We start from the raw sequence: 14,736 nt of genomic DNA on the forward strand, positions 1-14,736 counted from the left end.
CGGTGCTCACTAGCGCCCCCAGCCGAGCTCGTGCTTTACCAAAAAACGGACGGCGAATGGCGACATAGAGGCGCCTGTCTTGTAAACAGGAGATCCTGGGTTCGAATCCCAGCGGTGCCTTTCCACCGGTGGCTGTCTCTGGCGTCGCTGTTGAATGGGGACCCCGGCGACGCTCTTTTTTTGAACCGTGCAAAGACCTGAGGACCTGTCTTTCTGCCCACACAGCGTGCCACTCGGTTGAGCTGGACGAGCACAAATCTTTAGGAAAAGCCCTCAGTGGCCCAGCCTGGCATACCGACCGGCTCTGTGGCGCAATGGATAGCGCATTGGAATTCTAGACTGCCAGATGTGGCCATTCAAAGGTTGTGGGTTCGAGTCCCACCAGAGTCGTGCTTTTTGGCATTTTGTTAAGCCCGTACTGCGCAGTGTTGCTCTCGGACAGCAGAAACCATTTTGAGGCCTCCTGTTCTCAGCGTACATTGATTTAAAAAAAAAAATGTCAATCATATTTAAAAGGTAGCAAAACATGCCCAAGATCCAATTCAGTGAGGTATGGCAATCACTGTCTTGCATCAAGTGAAGGCAGCAGGACGTTCGAAGTGTTGATCCATGAATCCTCTAAGCCGCCCTCCCCTCGCCTAGCATGCGGGGTGGCGCCGTGGCTTAGTTGGTTAAAGCGCCTGTCTAGTAAACAGGAGATCCTGGGTTCAAATCCCAGCGGTGCCTTGGGCGGGGTTCCAGCCCAGCAAGCGCAAGCTTTTCCGAAAGCGACCCGCAAGCAGGGGCAGCGAGTGGTTAATTTTGCTAACCGACCCCGACTCAGTTGTCGGCAAACGCCTTAAAGCTGTCCAGCGCCCAGTCAGCCAACCCCTGGCCTCTTCTCTGGAAGCCTGGATCGTCTGAGTCGCCTTCCCGTAGGGCGAACGTGCTTCCAGGCTAGCCTAGTAAACAGGAGATCCTGCGTTTCGAATCCCAGCGATGCCTTTGGTTGCGCACCACAATACAGCCGAGCTCGTGCTTTACCAAAAAACGGACGGCGAATGGCGACATAGAGGAGCTTGTGGACCGCGGGAGGTTTCTCTTGCAACACTACCCTCTCACCTGCTTTTGGAGGATAGCATCGCAGGCTAACGGGTCCCACCGAGGAGGCGCCGTGGCTTAGCTGGTCAAAGCGCCTGTCTTGTAAACAGGAGATCCTTGGTTCGAATCCCAGCGGTGCCTTTCCACCGGTGGCTGTCTCTGGCCTCGCTGTTGAATGGGGACCCCGGCGACGTTCTGTTTTTGAATCGTGCAAAGACCTGAGGATCTGTCTTTCTGCCCACACAGCGTGCCACTCGGTTGAGCTGGACGGGCACAAATCTTTAAGAAAAGCCCTCAGTGGCCCAGCCTGGCATACCGACGGGCTCTGTGGCGCAATGGATAGCGCATTGGACTTCTAGACTGCCAGATGAGGCCATTCAAAGGTTGTGGGTTCGAGTCCCACCAGAGTCGTGCTTTTTGGCATTTTGTTAAGCCCGTACTGCGCAGTGTTGCTCTCGGACAGCAGAAACCATTTTGAGGCCTCCTGTTCTCAGCGTACATTGATTTAAAAAAAAAATGTCAATCATATTTAAAAGGTAGCAAAACATGCCCAGGATCCAATTCAGTGAGGTATGGCAATCACTGTCTTGCATCAAGTGAAGGCAGCAGGACGTTCGAAGTGTTGATTCATGAATCCTCTAAGCCACCCTCCCCTCGCCTAGCATGCGGTGTGGCGCCATGGCTTAGTTGGTTAAAGCGCCTGTCTAGTAAACAGGAGATCCTGGGTTCAAATCCCAGCGGTGCCTTGGGCGGGGTTCCAGCCCAGCAAGCGCAAGCTTTTCCGAAAGCGACCCGCAAGCAGGGGCAGCGAGTGGTTAATTTTGCTAACCGACCCCGACTCAGTTGTCGGCAAACGCCTTAAAGCTGTCCAGCGCCCAGTCAGCCAACCCCTGGCCTCTTCTCTGGAAGCCTGGATCGTCTGAGTCGCCTTCCCGTAGGGCGAACGTGCTTCCAGGCTAGCCTAGTAAACAGGAGATCCTGCGTTTCGAATCCCAGCGATGCCTTTGGTTGCGCACCACAATACAGCCGAGCTCGTGCTTTACCAAAAAACGGACGGCGAATGGCGACATAGAGGAGCTTGTGGACCGCGGGAGGTTTCTCTTGCAACACTACCCTCTCACCTGCTTTTGGAGGATAGCATCCCAGGCTATCGAGTCTCACCGAGGAGGCGCTGTGGCTTAGTTGGTTAAAGCTCCTCTGTAGTACACAGGAGATCCTAGGTTCGAATCCCAACGGTGCCTGGGGTGGCGCTCCAGTCCAGTAAGCGTGCCTCCGCTGTGCACAGAGCTGAGGACCTGTCTTTCTGTGCAGCAACAGGATGTTTGAAGTGTTGATTCATGCATCCTCTAAATCACTGCCAGATGAGGTCATTCAATGGTTTTGGGTTCAAGTCTCACCAGAGTCGTGGCTTTCTGGTAGCTCTCATACTGTGGAGTTTTGCCCTCAGGCAGTAGAAATTTGTAGACATTTTCTTTTAGCATCCGCCTCTGGATGTTTTAACCCTCTGAGTCACTGTCCCGATAACCCTGCTTGTGGTTTGGCGCCGTGGCTTAGTTGGTTAAAGCACCTGTCTCGTAAACAGGAGATCCTGGGTTCAAATCCCAGCGGTGCCTTGGGCGGGGTTCCAGCCCAGCAAGCGCAATTCTTTCCGAAAGCGACCCGCAAGCAGGGGCAGCGAGTGGTTAATTTTGCTAACCGACCCCGACTCAGTTGTCGGCAAACGCCTTAACCCTCAAAGACCGAGACAGCCGCCGGCGGCTAAAAATAACTATTGGTCTTAAATGTTTAATAACTTTTGAACCGCTAATCCAATTTGAATGCTTTAAAAAGTCTCGTAAAGTACAGAGTCTGCTCTTTTCGGTGATATCGCATTTGTCTCATTTGGATATTCAGAGGCTCCGCTGTAAGCGTGATTACGTCATCACATTTCCTCAGCACTAATTGGTCAGATGAAATCAACACGTTTTGGTCCTCTGAGCCAAACAGGAACGATTGTTGATGCTTAGTCCCACCCCTGTGCCCCGATTGGTTCAAACTGTCATCTATTCAACCAATAAACATAGGTTTTGGTCTTTTGAACCACCGATTAGTATGTTTCTTTGCAGATCTGAACAGACGCAAAGTGAAAGCAAAGTGCGTCTTGCGTGCATGAAAACAAACGCAAAATAACACATTTGCATGACAGCATTCTTTGAAAATGTACAGAAATACTCACGACAGAGCCCTTTGACATAAAACAAACCAAAAACAAGGATGAAACAACAGTAGATATCGGATAAAGCACTGGAATGTGGGTTTTCGGTCACTAGGCGATGTCCCGGTAAAATAGATTCTGACGCAGACTACAGCCAGCAGATCCATCTATTTGGTTGTTATATTATGTAACTAATTATTATATAGTTTTTAAAGATTATTTGTACTATTTTTTCGGTTGCACTCTGTATATTTCTCTCTCATTTTGTGTGTAGTTTGTGAATAATTTGGATTGTTTATTTATTTTTTTGTTGCACAAGACAGTTTGTGCATTTTTTCTTGTGCTACTTTCTACACTATTTGTGTTTATTGTTCATCTTTTGGATTAAGAATATATTTATGAAATAGTAAATTATTTTTTACTGTGTTTTGCTATTATTTAACACTGTTTCTGCAATGACTTTACTCCTGAAACGTTTTTGGACAGATCTATATTGTCAATAAACGAAATGGGCCTGTTTTTCACTGAAAAGCACCTAAATAATATTGTAATAATTGGCTATAACTTGTTTGGGGAATGTTATATATAGACAAAATTTTATTTGGAAGTGTAAAACACCTAAATACAAATTTTTAAAGAAAAAAATCTAAACTTCAGGAGTTTTTGTTTGAGTACACAGTAAAAAACACCCAATTGTTGGTAGCGTTTTTTCCTAAAATTCTGGAAATTCACTCATTTTTAGAGAAAACAAAAGGAAATTTGTAATTTTAAATTAGCTAGACATAAAGTTCAAGTTCTTATGTTTATAATGATATATGACAATTGATGCTGACTGCTAGAATAGGTCTGAAAAAACAAAGAAATATACAGGTGCCTCAGGTGACCCAAAAATGTTCTAGGTCTTTAAGGGTTAAAGCTGTCCAGCGCCCAGTCAGCCAACCCCTGGCCTCTTCTCTGGAAGCCTGGATCGTCTGAGTCGCCTTCCCGTAGGGCGAACGTGCTTCCAGGCTAGCCTAGTAAACAGGAGATCCTGCGTTTCGAATCCCAGCGATGCCTTTGGTTGCGCACCACAATACAGCCGAGCTCGTGCTTTACCAAAAAACGGACGGCGAATGGCGACACAGAGGAGCTTGTGGACCGCGGGAGGTTTCTCTTGCAACACTACCCTCTCACCTGCTTTTGGAGGATAGCATCGCAGGCTAACGGGTCCCACCGAGGAGGCGCCGTGGCTTAGCTGGTCAAAGCGCCTGTCTTGTAAACAGGAGATCCTGGGTTAGAATCCCAGCGGTGCCTTTCCACCGGTGGCTGTCTCTGGCCTCGCTGTTGAATGGGGACCCCGGCGACGCTCTGTTTTTGAACCGTGCAAAGACCTGAGGACCTGTCTTTCTGCCCACACAGCGTGCCACTCGGTTGAGCTGGACGGGCACAAATCTTTAAGAAAAGCCCTCAGTGGCCCAGCCTGGCATACCGACGGGCTCTGTGGCGCAATGGATAGCGCATTGGACTTCTAGACTGCCAGATGAGGCCATTCAAAGGTTGTGGGTTCGAGTCCCACCAGAGTCGTGCTTTTTGGCATTTTGTTAAGCCCGTACTGCGCAGTGTTGCTCTCGGACAGCAGAAACCATTTTGAGGCCTCCTGTTCTCAGCGTACATTGATTTAAAAAAAAAAATGTCAATCATATTTAAAAGGTAGCAAAACATGCCCAAGATCCAATTCAGTGATGTATGGCAATCACTGTCTTGCATCAAGTGAAGGCAGCAGGACGTTCGAAGTGTTGAGTCATGAATCCTCTAAGCCGCCCTCCCCTCGGCTAGCATGCGGGTTGGCGCCGTGGCTTAGTTGGTTAAAGCGCCTGTCTAGTAAACAGGAGATCCTGGGTTCAAATCCCAGCGGTCCCTTGGGCGAGGTTCCAGCCCAGCAAGCGCAAGCTTTTCCGAAAGCGACCAGCAAGCAGGGGCAGCGAGTGGTTAATTTTGCTAACCGACCCCGACTCAGTCGTCGGCAAACGCCTTAAAGCTGTCCAGTGCCCAGTCAGCCAACCCCTGGCCTCTTCTCTGGAAGCCTGGATCGTCTGAGTCGCCTTCCCGTAGGGCGAACGTGCTTCCAGGCTAGCCTAGTAAACAGGAGATCCTGCGTTTCGAATCCCAGCGATGCCTTTGGTTGCGCACCACAATACAGCCGAGCTCGTGCTTTACCAAAAAACGGACGGCGAATGGCGACATAGAGGCGCTTGTGGACTGCGGGAGGTTTCTCTTGCAACACTACCCTCTCACCTGCTTTTGGAGGATAGCATCGCAGGCTAACGGATCCCACCGAGGAGGCGCCGTGGCTTAGCTGGTCAAAGCGCCTATCTTGTAAACAGGAGATCCTGGGTTCGAATTCCAGCGGTGCCTTTCCACCGGTGGCTGTCTCTGGCCTCGCGTTTGAATGGGGACCCCGGCGACGCTCTGTTTTTGAACCGTGCAAAGACCTGAGGACCTGTCTTTGTGCCCACACAGCGTGCCACTCGGTTGAGCTGGACGGGCACAAATCTTTAAGAAAAGCCCTCAGTGGCCCAGCCTGGCATAAACCATTTTGAGGCCTCCTGTTCTCAGCGTACATTGATTTAAAAAAAAAAATGTCAATCATATTTAAAAGGTAGCAAAACATGCCCAAGATCCAATTCAGTGAGGTATGGCAATCACTGTCTTGCATCAAGTGAAGGCAGCAGGACGTTTGAAGTGTTGATTCATGAATCCTCTAAGCCACCCTCCCCTCGCCTAGCATGCGGGGTGGCGCCGTGGCTTAGTTGGTTAAAGCGCCTGTCTAGTAAACAGGAGATCCTGGGTTCGAATCCCAGCGGTGCCTTTGGTTGCGTGCCACAATACAGCCGAGCTCGTGCTTTACCAAAAAACGGACGGCGACCGGGGACACAGAGGAGCTTATGGACCTTCGGGAGGTTTCTCTTGCAACACTACCCTCTCACCTGCTTTTGGAGGATAGCATCCCAGGCTATCGAGTCTCACCAAGGAGGCGCCGTGGCTTAGTTGGTTAAAGCTCCTCTGTAGTACACAGGAGATCCTAGGTTCGAATCCCAACGGTGCCTGGGGTGGCGCTCCAGTCCAGTAAGCGTGCCTCCACTGTGCACAGACCTGAGGACCTGTCTTTCTGTGCACGCAACAGGATGTTTGAAGTGTTGATTCATGCATCCTCTAAGGCCCCGTTTACACGAAGGGAAAACGCAGATATTTCCCTGCGGTTTGGCCTCTCATTTACACGAAAACCCCGTTTTTATCACAGAAAACGATTATTTCTAAAAACTCCGGCCAAAGTGGATAAATTAGAAAACGCCGTTTTCACGTTGTAGTGTGGACTGTGAAAACGGAGGCTTTTGAAAACGATGACGCATATTTATAGTCATGTGACGCATATTGTACCAATAGATATCTATGTTTACACCAGTAATTGTGCCTGTGCTATTCACACACTGCTGCTAAAGAGATTTACCTTGTACACTCTTCAGTCCTAAAATGATGACGGAAAATTTACTCACAGTTGCTGTCCTGCAAAACATGACGACAACTGCTTTTCAGATAAAATATGAATGAGCGTGATATATAGACGCGTCAGTGGATAATGAGATATTTCCGTAAATTATCCCGCCAGAAGAATTGCGTGAAAACTTATTACGTCTGTATAAGTTTGGAGGCTTTACGCATGCGCAGTAAGGCGAATTTGCTGTTTTCCTACGTTTCAGTGTGGATGAGAAACTTTTGGAAAACGCTTGGAAACGCTAGTGTGGACGGAGAGCGTTTTAAAATGAAAACTCCGTTTTCAAATGTATCCGGATTAATGTAAACGTAGCCTCAGTCACTGCCAGATGAGGTCATTCAATGGTTTTGGGTTCAAGTCTCACCAGAGTCATGGCTTTCTGGTAGCTCTCATACTGTGGAGTTTTGCCCTCAGGCAGTAGAAATTTGTAGACATTTTCTTTTAGCATCCGCCTCTGGATGTTTTAACCCTCTGAGTCACTCTCCCGATAACCCTGCTTGTGGTTTGGCGCTGTGGCTTAGTTGGTTAACGCACCTGTCTCGTAAACAGGAGATCCTGGGTTCAAATCCCAGCGGTGCCTTGGGTGGGGTTCCAGCCTAGCAAGCGCAAGCTTTTCCGAAAGCGAACCGCAAGCAGGGGCAGCGAGTGGTTAATTTTGCTAACCGACCCCGACTCAGTTGTCGGCAAACGCCTTAAAGCTGTCCAGCGCCCAGTCAGCCAACCCCTGGCCTCTTCTCTGGAAGCCTGGATCGTCTGAGTCGCCTTCCCATAGGGCGAACGTGCTTCCAGGCTAGCCTAGTAAACAGGAGATCCTGCGTTTCGAATCCCAGCGATGCCTTTGGTTGCGCACCACAATACAGCCGAGCTCGTGCTTTTTTTTTTTTTTAATTACTTTATTTATAGATTTTCAAATAGTAAACAACAGGAACATAAACATGAGTGTAAAAGTATAGAAATAACTCCCAGCCCACCCACCCTAAGGAAAAGAAGAAAAAAAAAAATTAAAATCAAATAGTATAAGATTAATAGCAATAGCAATAATAAACAGTGCCAGCCACAAAATAAATGTCTCTAGGACATTGTTGACAGATAAGACAGGAAAGGTTGCCACATTTGGTCAAAGGATGATGAGGTTAAGGAGATACTATGTCGTATCCTCTCCAGATGCAATAAGCTGGTTACTTTAGCTAGCCAGGTCTTAAAAGAAGGTACGTCCTTGCTTTTCCAGAGGGATAAAATGTTCCTTTTTGCGATGACCATGCAGAATTCTATTGTCTTTTGTTGGGGATGGGTTAGAGATGAGAGTTGTTGAGACCCGCCCAGTATTGCAGTACATGGGTCTGGAGAGATGTCACAATTGTGTATTGTAGTTAGGCATTTAAAGATATCTGTCCAAAATGAGTGTAGTTTGGGGCAAAACCAAAAAAGGTGCCCTAGGGTGCCTTCGGAGATTTTGCATTTTGTGCAGATCGGAGAGACAGAGGGGTAGAAAGAATGCAGTTTGGTACAGGAGTAATGGAGTCTGTGAAGTACTTTGAATTGTATAAGTTGGTGTCTAGAGTTTATAGAGCAGCCATGGATAGCAGTGAGGCAGTTTTCCCAGTCATCATCATTGATTACAACACCAAGATCTACCTCCCAGGCTTCCTTTAAATGTTGCGTAGAGGCAGAGTTGTGGGCTGCAAAAAAATTAACAAAGCAAGAGACCAATTTTCTAGAGCCGGGGGCCCGCTTAATAATAGTATAAAAGTCAGAGGGGGTATGAAAGGATTCAAAGTTTCTTATGTTAGTACGGATGTAATTTCTAATCTGGAGAAAACGGAAGAGATGTGAAGGAGGAAGTGTGTATTTTGCCTGTAGCTGTGCGAAGCTGGCAAAAGTGTTGTCAACATACAGGTCTGCTATGGTGACAAGGCCTTTAGTTTTCCAGAGCAAAAAGGTATTGTCGGTAAGTGAGGGGGGGAAGTTGTGATTATAGCAGATTGGCGCGTACACTGAGGTGTCTGGAAAGTTAAAATTCTTCTTTATTTGCCGCCAAATCTTCAAAGAACTGGAAACCATGAAGTTGTTACCTATGACAGATTTAGGGGAGATGGTTGGTGTGAAGAGAAGGGCAGGAAGCGAGGTTTTGGGGAGATCCTGTTCAATCGCAAGCCATGCAGGGGTAGAATCAGTGACTATATATGGGTACGCACCTTGCCAGTACATCAGCGCTCTAGTATTCGCGGCCCAGTAATAATGTTGGAAATTAGGCAGACTGAGGCCTCCTGCGGATTTAGGCTTGGTCAGATGTTTTTTGGAGATGCGGTGTGTTTTGAAACCCCATACAAAGGCAAGAATAATGGAGTCCAACAGTTTAAAAAATGACATGGGTATAAAAATGGGTAAAGTTTGGAAGAGGTAAAGAAACCTGGGGAGTGCCATCATTTTTATCGCATTCACACGTCCTATCATAGACAATGGTAACAGTCTCCAGTTTTCAATGTTAGATTTAAGTTTTTCTATCATGCTCAAAAAGTTCAGTTTGAAAATCTGTTTGGGATTTTTGGGGACAGCCACTCCTAGATAATTAATTTTGTCAGTGACGACGCGGAAGGGCAAATTATTAATAAAGTTTGGGTCCAGTACTCCTTTTAGAGGCATAAATTCACTCTTATCCCAGTTTATGGTGTATCCAGATAGTTTGCCAAATTTATTTATAAGATTTAATACGTGAGGTAGGGATTCTTCGGGGCGGGAAAGAAACAAGACCACGTCATCTGCGTAAAGCGAGATACGGTGGTCAACTTTACCAAGAATTAATGGAGCAATGGAGGGATGATTTCTTACAGCGATAGCGAAAGGCTCCATTGCAATCGCAAAAAGCAGCGGGCTCAGAGGGCAGCCCTGACGACAGGAGCGCTGTAAAGGGAAAGTGGGCGATTTGTTATAGTTGGTGATGACTGAAGCAGATGGACAGGCATAAAGCATTTCAACCCAGGAAGCAAAGTTGTCGCCCAGCTCAAATTCCTTTATTACAGCTAGGATGTACTTCCATTCCACTTGGTCGAAAGCTTTCCTTGCGTCAAGGGCTAGAATGGAAATTTTGGAATCTTTGTCGTATCTGGAGTACATCACATTCATCAGTCGCCTGACATTAAAAAAGGAAAATCTTCCTGGAATAAATCCAGTTTGGTCATGATGGATTATGCTTGTTATGCATTTATTAAGTCTATTGGCAAGTATTTTGGTAAACACCTTGAGGTCACATCCGAGGAGGGCAATGGGACGATATGAGGCTGGGTCGGTCTTTTCTTTGTCTTTTTTCAATAACAGAGAGATGTTGGCTGAATATAGAGAGTCGGGGAGTCTACCGGTAGCAATAGAGTGGTTGAACATTCTTAGCATTAAAGGGGTGATTTTGTCCAGATATGCTTTGTAAAATTCAATGTTGAACCCGTCCGGGCCAGCGGCCTTCCCGTTGGGGAAAGAACGTATTGCTCCCGCCACTTCCTCCGGCGTTATGTTTGCATTTAGCTCCACTTGGTCGGAAGGGTTCAATTTAGGAAGATGAAGGGCTTGGAGAAATTCAGAAATTAGTGTCGGATCTGCAGTGGTCTTTGATGTATAAAGGTCTTCGTAGAATTTGCGAAAACATTCATTAATTTCTTTAGGGTCAGTGGAGATGGCGCCTGATTTGGTTCTAATTTTATGAATCGCTCTGCTAGCCTGGATGTTCCTGAGCTGACGGGCTAGAAGTTTGTCTGGCTTGTCAGCCAGTTCAAAGTGTTTTTGTCTCACTTTTAATAGCATTGTGCTCACCTGATTAGAAAGAATAGTGTTATACTTAAATTTAAGTTGCAATATTTCATTCAGCTTAGAGGGTGAGAGAGACGCTCTGTAGTCTTTTTCAAGGGTAGACAGCCGTGCTGTAACTTCTAACAGTTCCTTTTGTCTGTCTTTTTTCACTTTGGTCTCATAGGCTATAATATGGCCGCGCATTACAGCTTTAAAAGCTTCCCAGAGGGTGGAGTCAGAGACATCTTGGGTGTCATTGTGGGACAGGTAGTCTGTGATCCAGTTGGCTGTTTGCTGGCGAAAGTGTGAGTCGTTGAGTAATAATGGGTTAAAACGCCAGTCAAATGTAGGTTTTGCACAGCCAAAGTCTATACTGAGCTCAACTGGGCTGTGATCGGAAATTAGGATATTGTGGTATTTGGTAGAAATTATATCAGTAGTCAATTTGGCATCTGTTAGAAAATAGTCAATTCGTGAGTATGATTTGTGCACGTGAGAAAAGAAAGAAAAGTCTCTGTCGGTAGGATGATGTAACCTCCAGATATCGACAAGGTTCATAGATCCAATTAGATTGTTCAGAGTGATGGTGGAATTAGAAGGAACAGTTGAGCGAGTGGAAAGCTTATCAGTGAAACAGTCTAATACCGCATTAAAATCTCCCCCAGCGATGAGGTGGGTAGTGGAAAGGTCTGGGATAAGGTTGAAAACTTTCCTAAAAAAAGCCGGATCATCAAAGTTGGGTGCATATATATTTAAAAAAGTCATGTGGCGTGACAGAATGTGGCCTGTTACAATTAGATAGCGCCCATTTGGGTCGGAGATGGTTGAAATATGCTGAAATGGGATGTTCCGACGAAATAAAATCGCCACACCTCTAGCCTTAGAAGAAAATGTAGACTGATAAATTTGTGATATCCAATTGCATTTTAGCCTCCATTGCTCCATATGCTTTATATGCGTTTCTTGCAGAAGGATAATATCTCCATGTAGGGACTTCAAATGGGAGAATACCTTGCCTCTCTTTAAATTGGTCCTCAAACCTCTGACATTCCAGCTTAACAATGTTAACCTGCCGCCTGTTGGCGGAATAAGGGAACAACTAGCAGCCATGAAAAAACATAATCAAAATACTGTGGTGTGCTGGCGGTGATAAAAACGCTGGCAATGAGTACAAGAGCAGGTGAAAGAAATAAGGAAAGGAAGAAAAAAAAAAAAGGAGAAAAAAAACAAAAAAAAAACAACAACAGTTGAAATATACATTAAACCCTCCCCCCATCTACTTCCCCAAACGAAGCAGAACATCAATACCCTTATAAACAGTGGGAAGCAGCTTAACCCTACAAGGAAATGTCTGTATAGACTAACTTTGTAGGTCCGTGAAGCAAACATGTCGTAACGTTACCCCAAAGGTGGCCTCGCCGACTAACCCGATCCATCCTCCTATAACAGTGACATTTGCTTATACGGGTAGAGTCGAGCAGCGATCAACATGAAGGTGTGGAAAAAATAGGACAGCAAGCGGGCGAATAGCATCAACGAAGGATCAGCAAGGAGATGCGACCCGCAGCGGGTCAGGCTCGTTAGGGAGCCGTGGTTGCAGGTGTAACAAACCTGACTATGAATGCTTCGGCGTCAGCAGGGTTTTGAAATATTTTCCGTTCAGAACCGAAGGTGAAGACCAGGCGCGCCGGGAAGAGGAGACCATGTCTGATTCCAGCCTCTCGCAATTTCTTCTTTAATCCATCATAAGCTCGGCGTTGCTCCGATATCTCCAGTGGGAAGTCAGGATATATGCTGATCCGGGCTCCGTTGAAAGACAGGGGAGACTGCAGGCGTGCAAGTTTGAGGATTTTCTCCTTCTCAGAGAAGTGGTGGATTTTGGCGATCATGGTGCGGGGTCGTGTTGATGAGAGTTGTGCGCCTATCCGGTGTGCGCGATCCACCCTGAGGCCGCTGGGGAAGCTGTCGGACCCGAGGAGCCGCGGCAGAAACTCGGCCGTAAACTGCGTCGGGTTCCCTTTCTCGATATTTTCGGGTAAGCCGGTGATTTTAATGTTTGAGCGTCTTGAGCGGCTCTCGAGGTCAATCAGCTTATGCTTCGTGGCTTTGTTGGCATCCATCAGCTCCTGGCAGCGCTGTTCCAAGGCTGAGATGCGGGTCTCATGATCGGTAGCCGACCCTTCTAGGTCGGCGATACGCGTTGCATGGTCAGCCAGGGAGGTCTGGAGAAGGTGTAACTTTGAGTCAAGGGTGTTGAATCTGGTGGTCATGTCGTCCTTCATCTCTCCGATAGCCGCCAGGATGCTAGCTAGCGTGGGTTGTTGATTTGGGGCCGCGTTGGTTGTGGTGGTAGCTTCTGTAGCTAGCTCAGTGCGGATGTTAGCTTCGTTGCCCTCTTCAGCGGTGAAAGTAGCTTCGCTGTCCTTTTTGGTGGGTACTTTTGGGTTAATAGTTTTCCCCCTATGTTGAGATCTGCTGGAACTGCTCATAGTTAAACTAATGCGATGCAAATGTTAATTTTAAACATAATTTTAGCGAGGATGTTCAGGAGGCTCACAAGGAAGCGTCTGATCCATGCGGTGCTCACTAGCGCCCCGAGCCGAGCTCGTGCTTTACCAAAAAACGGACGGCGAATGGCGACATAGAGGCGCCTGTCTTGTAAACAGGAGATCCTGGGTTAGAATCCCAGCGGTGCCTTTCCACCGGTGGCTGTCTCTGGCCTCGCTGTTGAATGGGGACCCCGGCGACGCTCTGTTTTTGAACCGTGCAAAGACCTGAGGACCTGTCTTTCTGCCCACACAGCGTGCCACTCGGTTGAGCTGGACGGGCACAAATCTTTAAGAAAAGCCCTCAGTGGCCCAGCCTGGCATAAACCATTTTGAGGCCTCCTGTTCTCAGCGTACATTGATTTAAAAAAAAAAATGTCAATCATATTTAAAAGGTAGCAAAACATGCCCAAGATCCAATTCAGTGAGGTATGGCAATCACTGTCTTGCATCAAGTGAAGGCAGCAGGACGTTTGAAGTGTTGATTCATGAATCCTCTAAGCCGCCCTCCCCTCGCCTAGCATGCGGGGTGGCGCCTTGGCTTAGTTGGTTAAAGCGCCTGTCTAGTAAACAGGAGATCCTGTGGTCGAATCCCAGCGGTGCCTTTGGTTGCGTGCCACAATACAGCCGAGCTCGTGCTTTACCAAAAAACGGACGGCGAACGGGGACACAGAGGAGCTTGTGGACCGCGGGAGGTTTCTCTTGCAACACTACCCTCTCACCTGCTTTTGGAGGATAGCATCCCAGGCTATCGAGTCTCACCGAGGAGGCGCCGTGGCTTAGTTGGTTAAAGCTCCTCTGTAGTACACAGGAGATCCTAGGTTTGAATCCCAACGGTGCCTGGGGTGGCGCTCCAGTCCAGTAAGCGTGCCTCCACTGTGCACAGACCTGAGGACCTGTCTTTCTGTGCACGCAACAGGATGTTTGAAGTGTTGATTCATGCATCCTCTAAGTCACTGCCAGATGAGGTCATTCACTGGTTTTGGGTTCAAGTCTCACCAGAGTCGTGGCTTTCTGGTAGCTCTCATACTGTGGAGTTTTGCCCTCAGGCAGTAGAAATTTGTAGACATTTTCTTTTAGCATCCGCCTCTGGATGTTTTAACCCTCTGAGTCACTCTCCCGATAACCCTGCTTGTGGTTTGGCGCCGTGGCTTAGTTGGTTAACGCACCTGTCTCGTAAACAGGAGATCCTGGGTTCAAATCCCAGCGGTGCCTTGGGCGGGGTTCCAGCCCAGCAAGCGCAATTCTTTCCGAAAGCGACCCGCAAGCAGGGGCAGCGAGTGGTTAATTTTGCTAACCGCCCCGACTCAATTGTCGGCAAACGCCTTAAGGCTGTCCAGCGCCCAGTCAGCCAACCCCTGGCCTCTTCTCTGGAAGCCTGGATCGTCTGAGTCGCCTTCCCGTAGGGCGAACGTGCTTCCAGGCTAGTCTAGTAAACAGGAGATCCTGCGTTTCGAATCCCAGCGATGCCTTTGGTTGCACACCACAATACAGCCGAGCTCGTGCTTTACCAAAAAAAGGACGGCGAATGGCGACACAGAGGAGCTTGTGGACCGCGGGAGGTTTCTCTTGCAACACTACCCTCTCACCTGCTTTTGGAGGATAGC

The 14,736-nt window shown here is 47.6% G+C and overlaps 13 non-coding genes across 13 annotated transcripts; all 13 read left to right on the forward strand.

Annotated features, from left to right (window-relative positions):
* Positions 1-300: 300 nt before the first annotated feature.
* Positions 301-390, forward strand: trnar-ucu (transfer RNA arginine (anticodon UCU)). Its single transcript is given in 2 exon segments — positions 301-337; positions 355-390. It is a non-coding gene; the product is annotated as a tRNA-Arg (tRNA).
* Positions 391-652: 262 nt separating this feature from the next.
* On the forward strand, positions 653-726 carry trnat-agu (transfer RNA threonine (anticodon AGU)). The gene has a single exon. It is a non-coding gene; the product is annotated as a tRNA-Thr (tRNA).
* A 421-nt stretch (positions 727-1,147) lies between these two features.
* trnat-ugu (transfer RNA threonine (anticodon UGU)) lies at positions 1,148-1,221 on the forward strand. Its single transcript has one exon. It is a non-coding gene; the product is annotated as a tRNA-Thr (tRNA).
* A 180-nt stretch (positions 1,222-1,401) lies between these two features.
* Positions 1,402-1,491, forward strand: trnar-ucu (transfer RNA arginine (anticodon UCU)). Its single transcript is given in 2 exon segments — positions 1,402-1,438; positions 1,456-1,491. It is a non-coding gene; the product is annotated as a tRNA-Arg (tRNA).
* Positions 1,492-1,752: 261 nt separating this feature from the next.
* Positions 1,753-1,826, forward strand: trnat-agu (transfer RNA threonine (anticodon AGU)). The gene has a single exon. It is a non-coding gene; the product is annotated as a tRNA-Thr (tRNA).
* Positions 1,827-2,619: 793 nt separating this feature from the next.
* On the forward strand, positions 2,620-2,693 carry trnat-cgu (transfer RNA threonine (anticodon CGU)). Its single transcript has one exon. It is a non-coding gene; the product is annotated as a tRNA-Thr (tRNA).
* Positions 2,694-4,493: 1,800 nt separating this feature from the next.
* On the forward strand, positions 4,494-4,567 carry trnat-ugu (transfer RNA threonine (anticodon UGU)). The gene has a single exon. It is a non-coding gene; the product is annotated as a tRNA-Thr (tRNA).
* A 180-nt stretch (positions 4,568-4,747) lies between these two features.
* Positions 4,748-4,837, forward strand: trnar-ucu (transfer RNA arginine (anticodon UCU)). Its single transcript is given in 2 exon segments — positions 4,748-4,784; positions 4,802-4,837. It is a non-coding gene; the product is annotated as a tRNA-Arg (tRNA).
* A 262-nt stretch (positions 4,838-5,099) lies between these two features.
* Positions 5,100-5,173, forward strand: trnat-agu (transfer RNA threonine (anticodon AGU)). Its single transcript has one exon. It is a non-coding gene; the product is annotated as a tRNA-Thr (tRNA).
* Positions 5,174-5,594: 421 nt separating this feature from the next.
* On the forward strand, positions 5,595-5,668 carry trnat-ugu (transfer RNA threonine (anticodon UGU)). The gene has a single exon. It is a non-coding gene; the product is annotated as a tRNA-Thr (tRNA).
* A 380-nt stretch (positions 5,669-6,048) lies between these two features.
* Positions 6,049-6,122, forward strand: trnat-agu (transfer RNA threonine (anticodon AGU)). The gene has a single exon. It is a non-coding gene; the product is annotated as a tRNA-Thr (tRNA).
* Positions 6,123-7,312: 1,190 nt separating this feature from the next.
* On the forward strand, positions 7,313-7,386 carry trnat-cgu (transfer RNA threonine (anticodon CGU)). Its single transcript has one exon. It is a non-coding gene; the product is annotated as a tRNA-Thr (tRNA).
* Positions 7,387-14,270: 6,884 nt separating this feature from the next.
* trnat-cgu (transfer RNA threonine (anticodon CGU)) lies at positions 14,271-14,344 on the forward strand. Its single transcript has one exon. It is a non-coding gene; the product is annotated as a tRNA-Thr (tRNA).
* The last annotated feature ends 392 nt before the right edge of the window (positions 14,345-14,736 follow it).

Source organism: Garra rufa, chromosome 1 (assembly GCF_049309525.1).
Source record: "Garra rufa chromosome 1, GarRuf1.0, whole genome shotgun sequence".
In the NCBI taxonomy this organism is placed as follows: domain Eukaryota; kingdom Metazoa; phylum Chordata; class Actinopteri; order Cypriniformes; family Cyprinidae; genus Garra; species Garra rufa.